Source organism: Podarcis pityusensis (assembly GCF_964106645.2).
Source record: "Podarcis pityusensis genome assembly, chromosome: 6".
NCBI classification, from domain to species: Eukaryota; Metazoa; Chordata; class Lepidosauria; order Squamata; family Lacertidae; genus Podarcis; species Podarcis pityusensis.
The window spans coordinates 76,100,980-76,113,644 of record NC_138030.1 but is presented as its reverse complement, the minus strand read 5'-3'; the positions used below and the strand labels follow the sequence as shown (position 1 = coordinate 76,113,644).

The window sequence follows — 12,665 nt, the reverse complement described above, 5'->3', positions numbered from 1 at the left end:
TTTCTCCTCACTCTCTTATAGTACCGGCTCCCCCCTCGGGAAAGTCCGGGGTTAGACGGGGAGGGTTGGCTGGAGTGTGTTCTGCGTGAGTCACCCGGTGGCTGGCTGGCTGTGATTCAGCTCCCACACCCCCGCGGCGCAGACGAGAGGGCCGCTCCTTCCTTCCCTGCCCCGCGCCGCGCGTAGGCCAGGTGAGGGAGAGGCCGCGAGCGAGGCTTCCCGCCTTTTTCCCCTGCCCAGGTGCCTTGGCAAGGACGGGCGAAAAGGGAAAGAAAGCGCTGAGGGAGATGGCGGGGGGGGGGGTGAACGAAGCAAAGCGGCGCCTTTTTTTTTGAGGGAAGAGAAGGAGAACTTCCGACTGAGGCCGGGCGCTTTGCCTAGCCTGGAGCAACCCGCCCCCTGTAGTTCCCCTTGAACAAGCTGCGAAGGACACGACCTCGGCGGCGCTATAGAAACGGGCGCGGCCACTGGACATCTTCGGCTTAGGCAGTCCTAAAATTAACTGCAACCGGGGAGGGGGGAGGAGACATCTAGTCCAACCCTCCCCTCGCTGATTTCTTCCCCTCGCGTGGGTCCAGCACCCAGGGAGCATTTCGTTTCCATATGATTTTTTTTTCTCCCTAGAGAGAATTATGAATGAAACCTGTTGACCAGATAAAGCGCAACTGAGTCGTTGGCAGCAGGTATTTTGTTCATCCAGGGGCGCAGCGATAAAACTTGCTAGTGCAACTTACAAGCTAAGCAGGGGCCCAAAATGGTTTCCAATCGGAGCGGGACGGTGTGTTGAGATGCTGAGGTTGTGCTAGATGACTTTTGGGAGTTTCTTCCAGCTCTACAATTCTGTGGATATGTGGATTTTTCTATGGTGGGCAAATCTGGATTCGATTATTTTATTACTTTTTATTTCTTTTTAAATTCAATAAGAAATTGTATTATTATTATTATGGTCATTTTTCATACAGGAAGATTATTGACATAAGCACATACAAAATACAGAAATACTAATGAATAGGAAAAACCCCCAAATGGAATAATAAAATGAGAATACAGAAGGGAGGGGGAAAACATAAAAGTATTTATATACAGTGGTACCTCGGGTTACATACGCTTCAGGTTACAGACGCTTCAGGTTACAGACACCACTAACCCAGAAATATTATCTCGAGTTAAGAACTTTGCTTCAGGATAAGAACAGAAATCGTGCAGCGGCGGGGCAGCAGCAGGAGGCCCCCATTAGCTAAAGTGGTGCTGAAGGAGGTGAGGACAGGTAACCCCACCTAGGCCCGAAGTCACACACCCCCAACCAGGCCTCAAAACTGTCCAAAATTCTTTCTCTCTTCTAAAAATCCACAGCTAAAGTTTTCCTCTGTTTCTCACAAGATGCTGTGCAAGGGCAAACCGTTACTTTTATCAGTACAAGAGAGCTTCGAAAAGGCTAATGAATAGGCTCTGTTCAAAGCAAGCCTGAGAACTGAGTCTTATTTCATTCAGTTGCAACATCTTGGACATGCTGAACCACAAGGCTCCTCGACCCCCCCCCCCTTTGGCTTCTCACCCCCTTTCCTGGGAAGAGTCCAAAAGAGTCCAAAACAGGAGCTTTCTGTTCATGCTCAGAGGAACTCATGGGGCAGGACTCCTGAAGAGGAGGAGAAAGGGGAGGGAACTGGAAGGGGAATATATGCTCTGTGCAAATGACTGTGAACCCGTGCTTGTTTTGTGAATCTATCACACTTGCTCCTTCTACCAGTTCATGGATGGTAGAAATAAAGCTTTTTCTCCGAAACTATTCCTTGAGTGTCTGTTGACTCCCACTCCCTCTCCCGGGTGCAATACTTTTTCCTACCCGAGGGCAAAGCCTCATAAGGCTACAGTGCATCAGGTTAAGAACAGTTTCAGGTTAAGAACAGACCTCCAGAACGAATTAAGTTCTTAACCTGAGGTACCACTGTACTGCTATATCACAAAAAGTATCAAAAGTGGTACAAGGAAAGGGGAAAGAGTTTGGCATTTTGAGACCCATGATGTCATGTGGACACTGCGACAAGCTTGTACGCGTGAAGAGCGCCAACCCCACAATAACAGTCACCTGGAAGTACCTGTACTTTCTCAGGACTTGCTCAAATGGTAATTTGGCTGTATGTACATAGGTGCTTTTTCATTTCTTGCAGTATCTCCAAGCTGCAAAAAGCAGTAACTGAGGAATTTCTCGCTACTATGCAGCCAGTTGGGACGCGGGTGGTGCTGTGGGTTAAATAACCACAGAGCCTAAGGCTTGCCGATCAGAAGGTTGGCAGCTTGAATCCCCACGACGGGGTGAGCTCCCATTGCTCGGTCCCTGCTTCTGCCAACCTTGCAGTTCGAAAGCACATCAAAGTGCAAATAGATAAATAGGTACCGCTCCGGCGGGAAGGTAAACGGCGTTTCCGTGCGCTGCTCTGGTTCGCCAGAAGCGGCTTAGTCGTGCTGGCCACATGACCCGGAAGCTGTACGCCGGCTCCCTCGGCCAATAAAGCGAGATGAGCGCCGCAACCCCAGAGTCGTCCGCGACTGGACCTAATGGTCAGGCCATGGGCTGCAGTACCTGTTGGGCAAACCCTTGAAACTTCATGCCAGTAAGGGCATGACTTCCCTATAGGGCTTTGTAAAGAGAGCATTTATTTCATGGATTTGGGGGAGAAAAATCTGGCAGTATTGTTGGAAGGGACATACACTTGTTTGTGATTTTGTGCGAATAGGTAGTAGGATGGTGCTAAATTTGATTTGAATAAAATAAAAAATGCAAACATGTAAGGTGTTATCTTTAAATATCAATGTCTGTGAATATAGAAAAACTGCAATTTTTTTTTTAGCTGCACAAAACTATGAGATGTAATAGAAGATAAGTATTCGTTAAACAGGCTAATTATGATGCAAATATTTTCTGTTTCAGTCCAGTACACAGGTGGCTTCTGAAATCTTATTGAACTTTGCTGAATTCATTTCATATGGTGCCATTCCAGAAATAAAAGACCTCTGAGAAAGAAGTAGAGAGAATGTGAAGATTTCCAACTGAATGTTCATTCAAAGAATTAGGTCTGTGAATTTATTTATTTATATAGAATACTTATACATTGCCTCATTAAAATAATGCCTTTAAAATAATTGGATAATCATTTCAGCTCAGCTGCCGCTAAAAAGATACATGGGTGTTTAAAGATGTACATGTGTGGAAGATAAAGGGCCACCATAAGGCAGCTTCATATATTCGTTAAAAGTTAAGGTTAAAATAAATGCAACACTTTACCATAGAACCTATGCTGAAGGAAAGGGAAAATCAAAATAATTATAGGAAGCTTCTTTAGATTCCAATCTAATAAAAAGTGAGTTAAGTAGAGTTAAGTAAAGTTTAATTACTGGTATGTGTGGGAGAAGAAAGGGAGACAGAGGTAGGGAAAAGATCTGCATTCTTGGTATATATTCTTCCAAGTGTTTGGTACATTCCTTTGAAGGCTCAGCACATTCTTTAATGTAAATTTATTTATAGTCACTTCAGCATCATTTTATGGGAAATAAAACATTAATGGATCATGCCCAGTCAGTCTTGGTATGTGCTCTTATTTTACTGCTTTATAAATTCAGTTGTGCATAAAATTCTAATATAATCCCAATTAATGTAAATTTGAGATTAAATTTCAGTATGCTAGCTAAACACTGTCTGTGCTTTGCCCTGTATTGCTCAGTCAGAGTCTTGCCAAGAAATATTTTAAAAACACTATGAATGCAAAATTGTCAGTTGTTGTGAGATGTCAGTCTTTAGGCTGTAAGTCAGTGGTAGAGCATCTGCTTTCCATGCAGACAGTCTCACGTTAAATTCCTAGCATCACTAGGTAGGGCTGGGAGAGACTCTTGACTGAAACCCTGGGGAGCTGCTGCCAATCAGTGTAGACAATATTGAGTTAGATGGCCCAATGGCCCAACTCTTTATAAGGTAGCTTACTATGTTTACTTCAGTTACCATGGCTGCTACAGGCAGGAAAACCTGTGTTGGGTTTGGCAACAATATATTGAGAGGTGATCAAACCTATGCCTAAAAATGGGCAAAGTCATGCCAAAGGCACATTTCAGTCTACCATCTTGAGTCAAATTTGTACCTGGCATCCAAATGTCTGTGAAGTCCAGCACGCACACCCCAACTCATGCCTAGTATCTCGAGAGGCATCTGAACCTATGGCAAAAAACCAGGCAAAGTCTCCACTTCAGTCTGCCATCTTGATTCAAAATGGCATGTGGAATCTAAATGGTATCAGAATTCACTGCCCCTGCCTTAGCGACCTTTGTGTTGAGTTTGGCAACGAGACAAATTGAACCTATGCTGAAAAATGGGCAAAGCCACGTCAAGGTGATTTTTCAGTGCACCATCTTAATTCAGAATGGTGGCTGTTGACCAAACATCAACAAACTTTGCCACCTCACTTCAATAACCTTGTGCCCAGTTTGGTACCAATGTTCTGAAAGGCGGCAAAATATATGCCCAAAAAAAGTGAAGTCACAACATAACCATGTTTTGATCTGCCATCTTGATTCAAAGTAGTTCTCAGAATCCAAACAGTGAGAAAGTCCACCAGCCCCACCTTGAGAACCCTCCAGCTAGTGCACCCACATTACTTAATGTAATATAGCTGTATCAAGTTTTATGGACTCCTACGGGGTAGTCTTTGACATTGCCAGTAATGTCCTCTTTCACATGCCTGTGCCACTTTAGCTGTGTATGGGAGTGTTGGTACTACTGCACTACTAGACCCATGTTACTGTAGTACAAAAAATACGATCTGGGGCATTCTTTACCCACTGTCTGGAGCAGACCATGACACTTAGTTTGAATTTTAAAACCTGATGCTCATTCCCCTCTTTCCTCCACTCATAGCTAACTAGGAATGGTTTCGTTTTTTTAAAAACTGGGATTTCTGCCCCTGCCCCCAGTAGTCTTATGAGAGCAGGTCTACCTTTAACAGGGATGGTGACTTCTATATGCTGTTAATGATTGATGAGTTCTGTTTCTTATTATTATAGCATCCAGACTCCCTCCAGCAGTCCAGTACAGTGGATCAAGGGTCTGGATTGCTCTTTTATTTTAGATAATGTAGTTAAGGCTGCAGTCCATAGCCTATCATGTACCAGTACAGATCCGAGTCAGCAACTACGCCTGAAGCCCAACTGAGCTAGGATTTACCAGTTTTAATGTCAGTGTAGACTTAATGTCAAAATGTGACTAAAAACACAGAGGATAAAGCAGTTTTAAGGGGGGCCTTTCTGAACAACAGTGGAGGGACAGCTTATTCCTATTGTCTGATCCCTTACCTGTATCATAGTCTTTGAGTGCTGTGTGTGCACCAGCAGAAAATACATACTGATTAACACAAAACGATTGGTGATTGAGTTAGGATAATGTGGCAAATATTCTGTGTTAATTATTTTTCAATGCAATGTTATGAACATGTGATGCAGTCACCCTTAGCCAAATTCCTACTACTATGTTGATTTCTGATTCTTTCCGCATACAAGATATACTGTAATAGTTAGCTATCGAAATCCAGGCAGCCCCACAGGTAGAAACTGTTCAGGCCTGGACTTGCTCTTGTTTCTCCAATGATATAGTAATCATGAGTATGGATTGCTGGCATGATAAACTACATTCTCATAAACATTCCAGGTTTGACCATATACCGTAATAGTAAAGCATTCTTTAGTTGTGACTCAGAAATTGCTGACGTAACTCACAGATATGAAAGAGGAAATCGTCCGTCTCTCTCTTTCTCTCTCTCTCTCTCTCTATATATGAATGTTGTTCTTTATAACCTGCTTTTTACAACCATTCTGGAAAAGTGACAAGTGTGAACATGCCCAGCAAAATGTGTGTATATGTTAGGGGTAATGTGAGTTGAGTGGTCTCTGTGCATAACTAGCCATTGTGCACATTCATCAGGCCTCATGGAGAATGTGTACATAAAATGCCTGAAATGATATGGCTTAGTTAATGCTAGCATTTCTCTGTGTGACTGTGCATTTGTATATGTGATACCAAGAAGGAATCGTGGCACTGTAAACTTGCTAGGGGTGGATGAATCTGTCCATTTTGGCTTCTCTCAGTTTCTAATATTTCCAATCTTGAATCCAGTTCTTCATATTTCTGCAATAATCCGTGTGTTGTTTTTTAAAAAAAAAATCCTCATGAAAATTCACCAGCATTTAAGTGTAAATTTCTACTAAAAATCACATTTTTGTACATATGCAGTTTTGAATGTTATCACACTTTTGCAAGCAAATCCCGCTAATCCAATGTGGTTTATATGTAATTTTCACTAATACATGCATTTTTCTGTACACTTTCCCCTAATATATGCATTTTGTAGTCATTATGTAGATGGGCACTGCATCATGCATTCAGAGAAGTGCAAGTTCTGAATAATTATTGTGCTTTGGTTCACACATTGGTTCTGAAAGTGTGGATTAGGGATTTTCTCACTAAAATGGAACAAAATTGAATTTGTCCCCTTCATCCAGTCCAACATACCTGTTCCATTATGCTAAATGTGCAAAGTAGGGCTATTGAGGGCAATGTGTCTGTATTCAAAGTTGGAGAGCAACAGTGATAGTAGGGACACTGGAAGAAATGGAGCAATGCCTTTTCTATTATTCTAGTTCATATATTGTCCTTCACCTGTAAACCAGGCTGGAATGTGGAAAGTTTGTGCTTTTAGGTTTTTCAGAAATGTTTATAGGTATAGATAAACTGGAAATGTTGAAGGAATGATGCAGAGAGAAAATAGGACAGCTACCTAAAGTGATAGCCTTATCACTGTTTTAAAAATATTTCACTCATAGTGTGCTTCCCAAAGTAACATGCTACCCAAATGCTCATGGCACCAAACAAAATATTTATTCCACTGTTACAACCTGTAGTTTTCTCTCTTCAACCTTATGACTAATACAAAATAATCTGGTGCACACAAATAAAGACTCAGGAAAATAAATTGATGAAAGAAGCATTTTCTTTCTTCTAAAAGAATCCTGTAAAATGCTGTTTTCATGAAGACCATTTCAAAGGTTTACACACAGAATGGGAGTTTAAAGATATGCAGTCTTGAAGGAAATAATCAGCCCACATTGTGGTTTCTTCAACAGCTGTAATCTTGCTTGTGATTATTACTAATTGCTCTTTCAGTTTTACAAAAATAAAAATAGACGCGATACCCCATAAATTACCCAAACACATCCACATTAATCTGTATACAGTTAGCCATTCTTCTAACTCTTTCCTAGCTACTTAGGTACCTACTGAAAGAGAATAGCAGCTATTTAATCAAGCTTCTCCTGGCACTATGTTCCAATATTGTTTCCTATCTAGCCTCAACAATAAAAGGACAGGAATATAAAGAGACATTCAGAACAAGATTTCATGTGGTTTCTAACCACAAAGTTCCATCATGAGAATAAAAGAAGTAGAGTGAATATTTAGTCAAAGTCGAGAATACCAGCAAAGATTAGTTGTTGTTTTTTTATATCCTACACTGTCAACATGTGTTTATATTCTCAGGGTGGCTAGTGTAATAGGAATTTTGGGGTCTTAGATATATGGTAATGTTCATAACTGCATGTACATAGATCAGCACAGGAAGACCAACCTGGAACCATTTTGATTCCTAAACTGACCAAATGTTTTCTCTGAAAGGTCAAAGTGGGAAACCTCCCCATTGTCTTTTCTTTCACAAATCCTGTCTTAAGGGTATGTCTGTTTGAATAGGGTGTGAGCCTGTGACCTGGCCCAGGAACTAAGTATTTATCATTACAAAAGACTGGCCAGGCTACCCAGGAAATCCAATCAAGTAACCTGCCAGACAGGAGATAAACAAGGACAGGAGAAAAAACAACATTCAAATGTTCTGTTTTAGACCGCCTTTTCTGTGATGTAGGTGTGATGTATCTGAGGGGTGGTCTTAGGTTACACCCCTTCTGTGATGTATGTATGATGTTTCTGGGGGTGGTCTTGATCTACAGGATGGGAATTTCAAAAGTCTTTATAAGGCCTTGCATGCCATTTTTCTGGGTCCCTCCTCTCTCCTGCGGGTGAGGGGAGCACCCTGTTGCAACAGATCAATAAAGATCAAGCTTACTAGCTGCTTTGCTTCTCAATATTCTCTGGTTGGTCTCTGTTATTCTCTCCTACCAATAGGGAACCTATGTAAGGACTCTATATGGGCTCTTGGATACCCCATAAGGGAAAAGGGCATATTTTTGTTTACAACACTAGCAGCACTAGCATAGCACTACTATGAAGTCCACAGTTAGATGAAGATACAATTATTAGGACCAACCAAAAGTCACAAAAATGTGACATAAGTCCTAATCAGGCAAGATGTTATGTGAAGCAGGAGGTGATGGAATGAGAAGAAAGGAAATACAACAGTTAGGCTAGATGTCATAGGCCTGAGAATAAACCAACCTCATGCTACAACATCTAGCTTTATTTTTGTACCTTTGTTATTTTGTTGTCTTTTCTCATTCTGTCACTCCTTGCTTTGAGTAACATCCTGACCAATGAAGTGTTCTAGAAAACTCAAGTTTTCTATTTTCAAGTCCTATTTTTGTGACTTTTTGGTTGGTCATAAGAGTTGAATGGTTTGCCAATTTTGTTTTTCTCAGTTTCTCATTTTTCCAATCTGAAATTCAGTTCTAAATCACATTTTTGCAGCAATTTGCTTTTAAAAAAACATTACAAAAATACATAATCACTTTCGTATGCAATTTGACTAATTTTCATATTTTTACAACTAATGTTCTCTGATATAATGCATCTTCTATGTTATTTTCATAAATATATTTTTGTCCACACTTTCCCCTAATATATGCATTTTTTTGTAAATATTGTTTGGTTGGAGGACTCCATCACAAAATTCAGAGGAATGTGAATTTTGAAGGATGATTGTGCTTTGCTTGTCATTTCAAAAAGTACAAATTCCTCTTCCATCCCTACCTATAATAAAGGCATTACCCAACTATGGACTGCAGCTTTTTCTTATGGACCAACACAACCACCTTTGTTTTTAATTAGAAACTACTAATTGAATTTTCCCCCTCATAGCATATCTACAGCAGTGTGTCTGTTAGACATGGTACTATTTTATTATTTTACTTCTGTGGCTTTGGAAATGGTTTTATGCTAGCTAAATTAAATTGTAATGTATTATAGGATTTTGCAGGGGCTTTCTTATTAGTTTTAGATTATATGTTGTAACATAATGATATGCAATGTGATTTATGTTTTATTGTTATACTGCTGGTCCAGTTTATAAATATTTAAAATAAAATAAATACACACTTTTGGTTTTTTTAATCATACTAGAGTAATTGTCATGGGTTCCCCCAAATAATTATGGGAACTGATATTTGCTGTAGATGTTGAAAAATCACTTAGAAATTGTTGGCACGTTTCACAGACCTACAGTTAGTTACCAAGCTGCTCTGGGGAAAAGCCTTGCCATTTGTAGTGTTTGAGTAGCATCTGAACATCTGAATGCTAACAGAATACAGCTCCTCAGGCTAAAGTGCTTGGTCACTGATACACTGAAAGAAGGTGCTTGACAATAGGGAATGCATACTCTAATGTGTCTTTCAGTTCAGATTGCTGTTCCTTTGGATCTTTAAAATACTAAAAAGAAAAAAGAAAAAAGAAGGAATTCCCTTAAACACGAACAAACTTGGAAATATGCATTTGCCCTTTAATATTGACCAGAAAATGTCACTACCACTCAGGGTCTGGTTTTGAAGTAGCACTTGGAATACACACCACCCTACTCCTGTCTAGACTAGTTATCTCTAATATGTGCAGAACTATGTCCTAGTGCTTGAAAGCCACTTCTCTTTATTCTAATCCCTTGGCCCTTTTCCTCAGCATTTTTTCATGTCACTGAATACTTTGTGGTTTGGAGCTTTTTTCCTTTTCTTTTCACAATGTATTCTGCATACAAGTTCATTTCTTCTTTGCTTAGCTACCCTTTTTGAAAAGACTTCCTGTAAATTACAGTGTATTGAAAATATTCAAGCAAGGAGCACTTTGCCTTGTTTGAGTAATTTGGTTTACAATATTAAAAACACAAAAATACATAACATAGTAACAACAAAAACAATAACCCTCCTTCTAGAATTATTGACCTTTTCCAGTACAGGAGTGAAAAATTAATTTATTTAGCTGCAAAGGCTTTATAGTCACCATTTTATAATGTTGCTTGTTGTTTGGTTTGACTATGGTGCCCAAGAGGCGGAATGTGGTCTTGTGAATATGATACATAGATAGAACATAGATAGAACATACATAGATAGAACATTGCTTGTTTTAATCCAGTTACAGGATTCTGAAATGCTTGAAAACCTGTGACATCCTAGGCAGTGGCGTAGCGTGGGGGGTGCAGAGGGGGCCGGCCGCACCGGGCGCAACATCTGGGGGTTAGGGTTAGGAGGCACAAATCCACGGGTTAGGGGGCGCAAATCCATGGGTTAGGGGGTGCAAATTACTTGCCTTGCCCCGGGTCCTGACAACCCACGCTACGCCCCTGATCCTAGGTAATTTGCTTTTCAGCAACAGATGTGAATTGGCATCACTTTTTTGTGGACACGGCAAAAGCTGGAGCCCAGCATTAGTAAAAATGTTGTCTTGTGAAATTGTGTCCATGTGGGCTCGATGCCAAGAATAAAACAGTGGCTGCAGTGTTTGTCTTGTTTCCACTCTCTCTCCTTATTACATTGCTCCTTTTGATTAATACGCACTCCCACTGTGGAGTCAGTATTCCTAGGCTCCTCTTGTCTGATTTTCCTCTTTGCAGGGTACTATTCCAGGAAGTTGTTTAGCTGTATACTGGGCAGAGGGCAGAGGGGCAGTGTTTTAAAGAAATGAAACCACTTATAGCTAGGGATGGGCAAATTTGTCTATTTCATTTATCACTGTTTCTAATTTTTCTGCATTGCATCATCAACATGCCTTTTTTTCAAGTCTTCATGAACATTCAAAAGCAGTTTAGTGTGCATGTCTCCTAATATACGCATTTTCATATGCAATTTTACCAAATGCACACATTTTTGCAAAGCAGTTTCCCCTAAAATAATGCATTTTTCTGTGTTATTTTCATTTATATGAGTTTTTATGGACACTTCACCCCAGTATATCATTCTTGCCAACAAGAGAACCGGAGAACTGCTATGCAAAGTTTAAAGAAGTACGAATTTCAAAGGGACAGCTGCATTTCAGTTCGCATACTGTTTCAGAAAGTGTGAATTATGTAGGCTCACTTTTAAATGTGAACTGAATTGAATTTCTCCCCTTAGAATCCAGTCTTATGCACATTCCTTTGCAAGTAAGAACACTTCCACAATACAGTTTACTGTGCACTCAGTGCTGCTTGTGCCTGCAAGTTTTCTGCATATTCTACACAACACCATTGTCATCATCATCATCAAACTGCTGTCCCATTTAAATCCCTCCCCATTTAAATTCAGATCCACTCTTTCCATGGGTTTTGTTTAATTGCTGGATTTTCTGCAGAAATTGTAAATCTGGATTAAATGGGAAATCTGGATTAAATGTGCACTTGAGCACCTTTGGGTCCGCAATTAACAGCCACTTAGGGAAGCACTTAAATTGTGAATTGGTTTGCAGCCTTAGGCAAAACTGCTGAGACTTAAATAAATGAAAAATTGAGCTGGCAACAAAGCAAGCTTAATACAGCAATAGGTTTTGAGAACCTATGGAAGGGCAATGATACTTGTTCCTATGTGGTTGCACCATAGATTTGCATAACAGCATTATGATGTTGGCAGTTTTATTTCCTAGTGATCCATAGCATGGAATTTACCTTCTTTCCAGTCTCCAAACACAGGGTCAAACTATGGAGCTCACTCCCCCCATCAACTTGAGACTCAGCTATACAGCAGCAAATAGAACGTTTTCAGTGTGTTTTAAGTTCAATATACAATGTGACACTGGATGGCGATGGAAAATTCAATATATTTTTTTAAAAATGCTTTAAAAAAATCAATTTCAGAACGTTTTTAATATGTGTGTAGATTCCACCTGGGATGTCTTTAAAAGAGGATTAGACAAATTCAGAGAGAGGACTTTTAATGGCTACTAACCATGATGGCTTCACTCTGCTGCCACAGCTGGAGGCAGCAATGCTCCCAAATACCAGTGGATGGAGAGGAATCTTTCATGCTCGTGTTCTGCTCCCTGGTTTCCCACAGGCATCTGGTTGGCCACTGTGAGAACAGGATGCTGGACTAGATGGGCCATTGGCCTCATCCAGCAGGATGTGTTCTTATCTACTGGTTTGTTTAAAGAAAAGACCTGTTTGAACAATGTAGTTTTCAGAAGATGTCTAAAATAAGGCAGGGATAGTTACTGCTGAACCTGTACAGATTGAGAGTTCTACAGCATAGGGCCTGCCACACGAAAGGCTTGTCTCTGATGAAGGTCAGCCAAACTTAAGGGATGGGGGGTGAAGCTATAGTGCCTTCTGTTTCTTAATCCAGTATCTAATGATCTGTTGGAAACCTGGAGTGCAAAATGCGGGGTTTTCCTTTTTATACATACGTCTTCGACAAATCACTTGTATGTAGAATGTTAAATGCAATTTTAG

General features: G+C 40.4%; 1 protein-coding gene across 2 annotated transcripts in view; it reads left to right on the top strand.

Moving 5' to 3' along the window:
- The first annotated feature begins 54 nt into the window (after positions 1-54).
- Positions 55-12,665, top strand: part of SLC44A3 (solute carrier family 44 member 3) — a 100,887-nt gene continuing 88,276 nt past the window's right edge. Inside the window, exons 1-2 of one of the 2 annotated variants that reach the window (XM_081008636.1) lie at positions 55-191; positions 2,930-3,072. The gene's annotated coding sequence lies outside the window, so the exon portion shown is untranslated. Of the gene's footprint in view, positions 192-324; positions 866-2,929; positions 3,073-12,665 lie in introns of those variants that run through there. The other variant, XM_081008635.1, reaches the window with a different exon arrangement.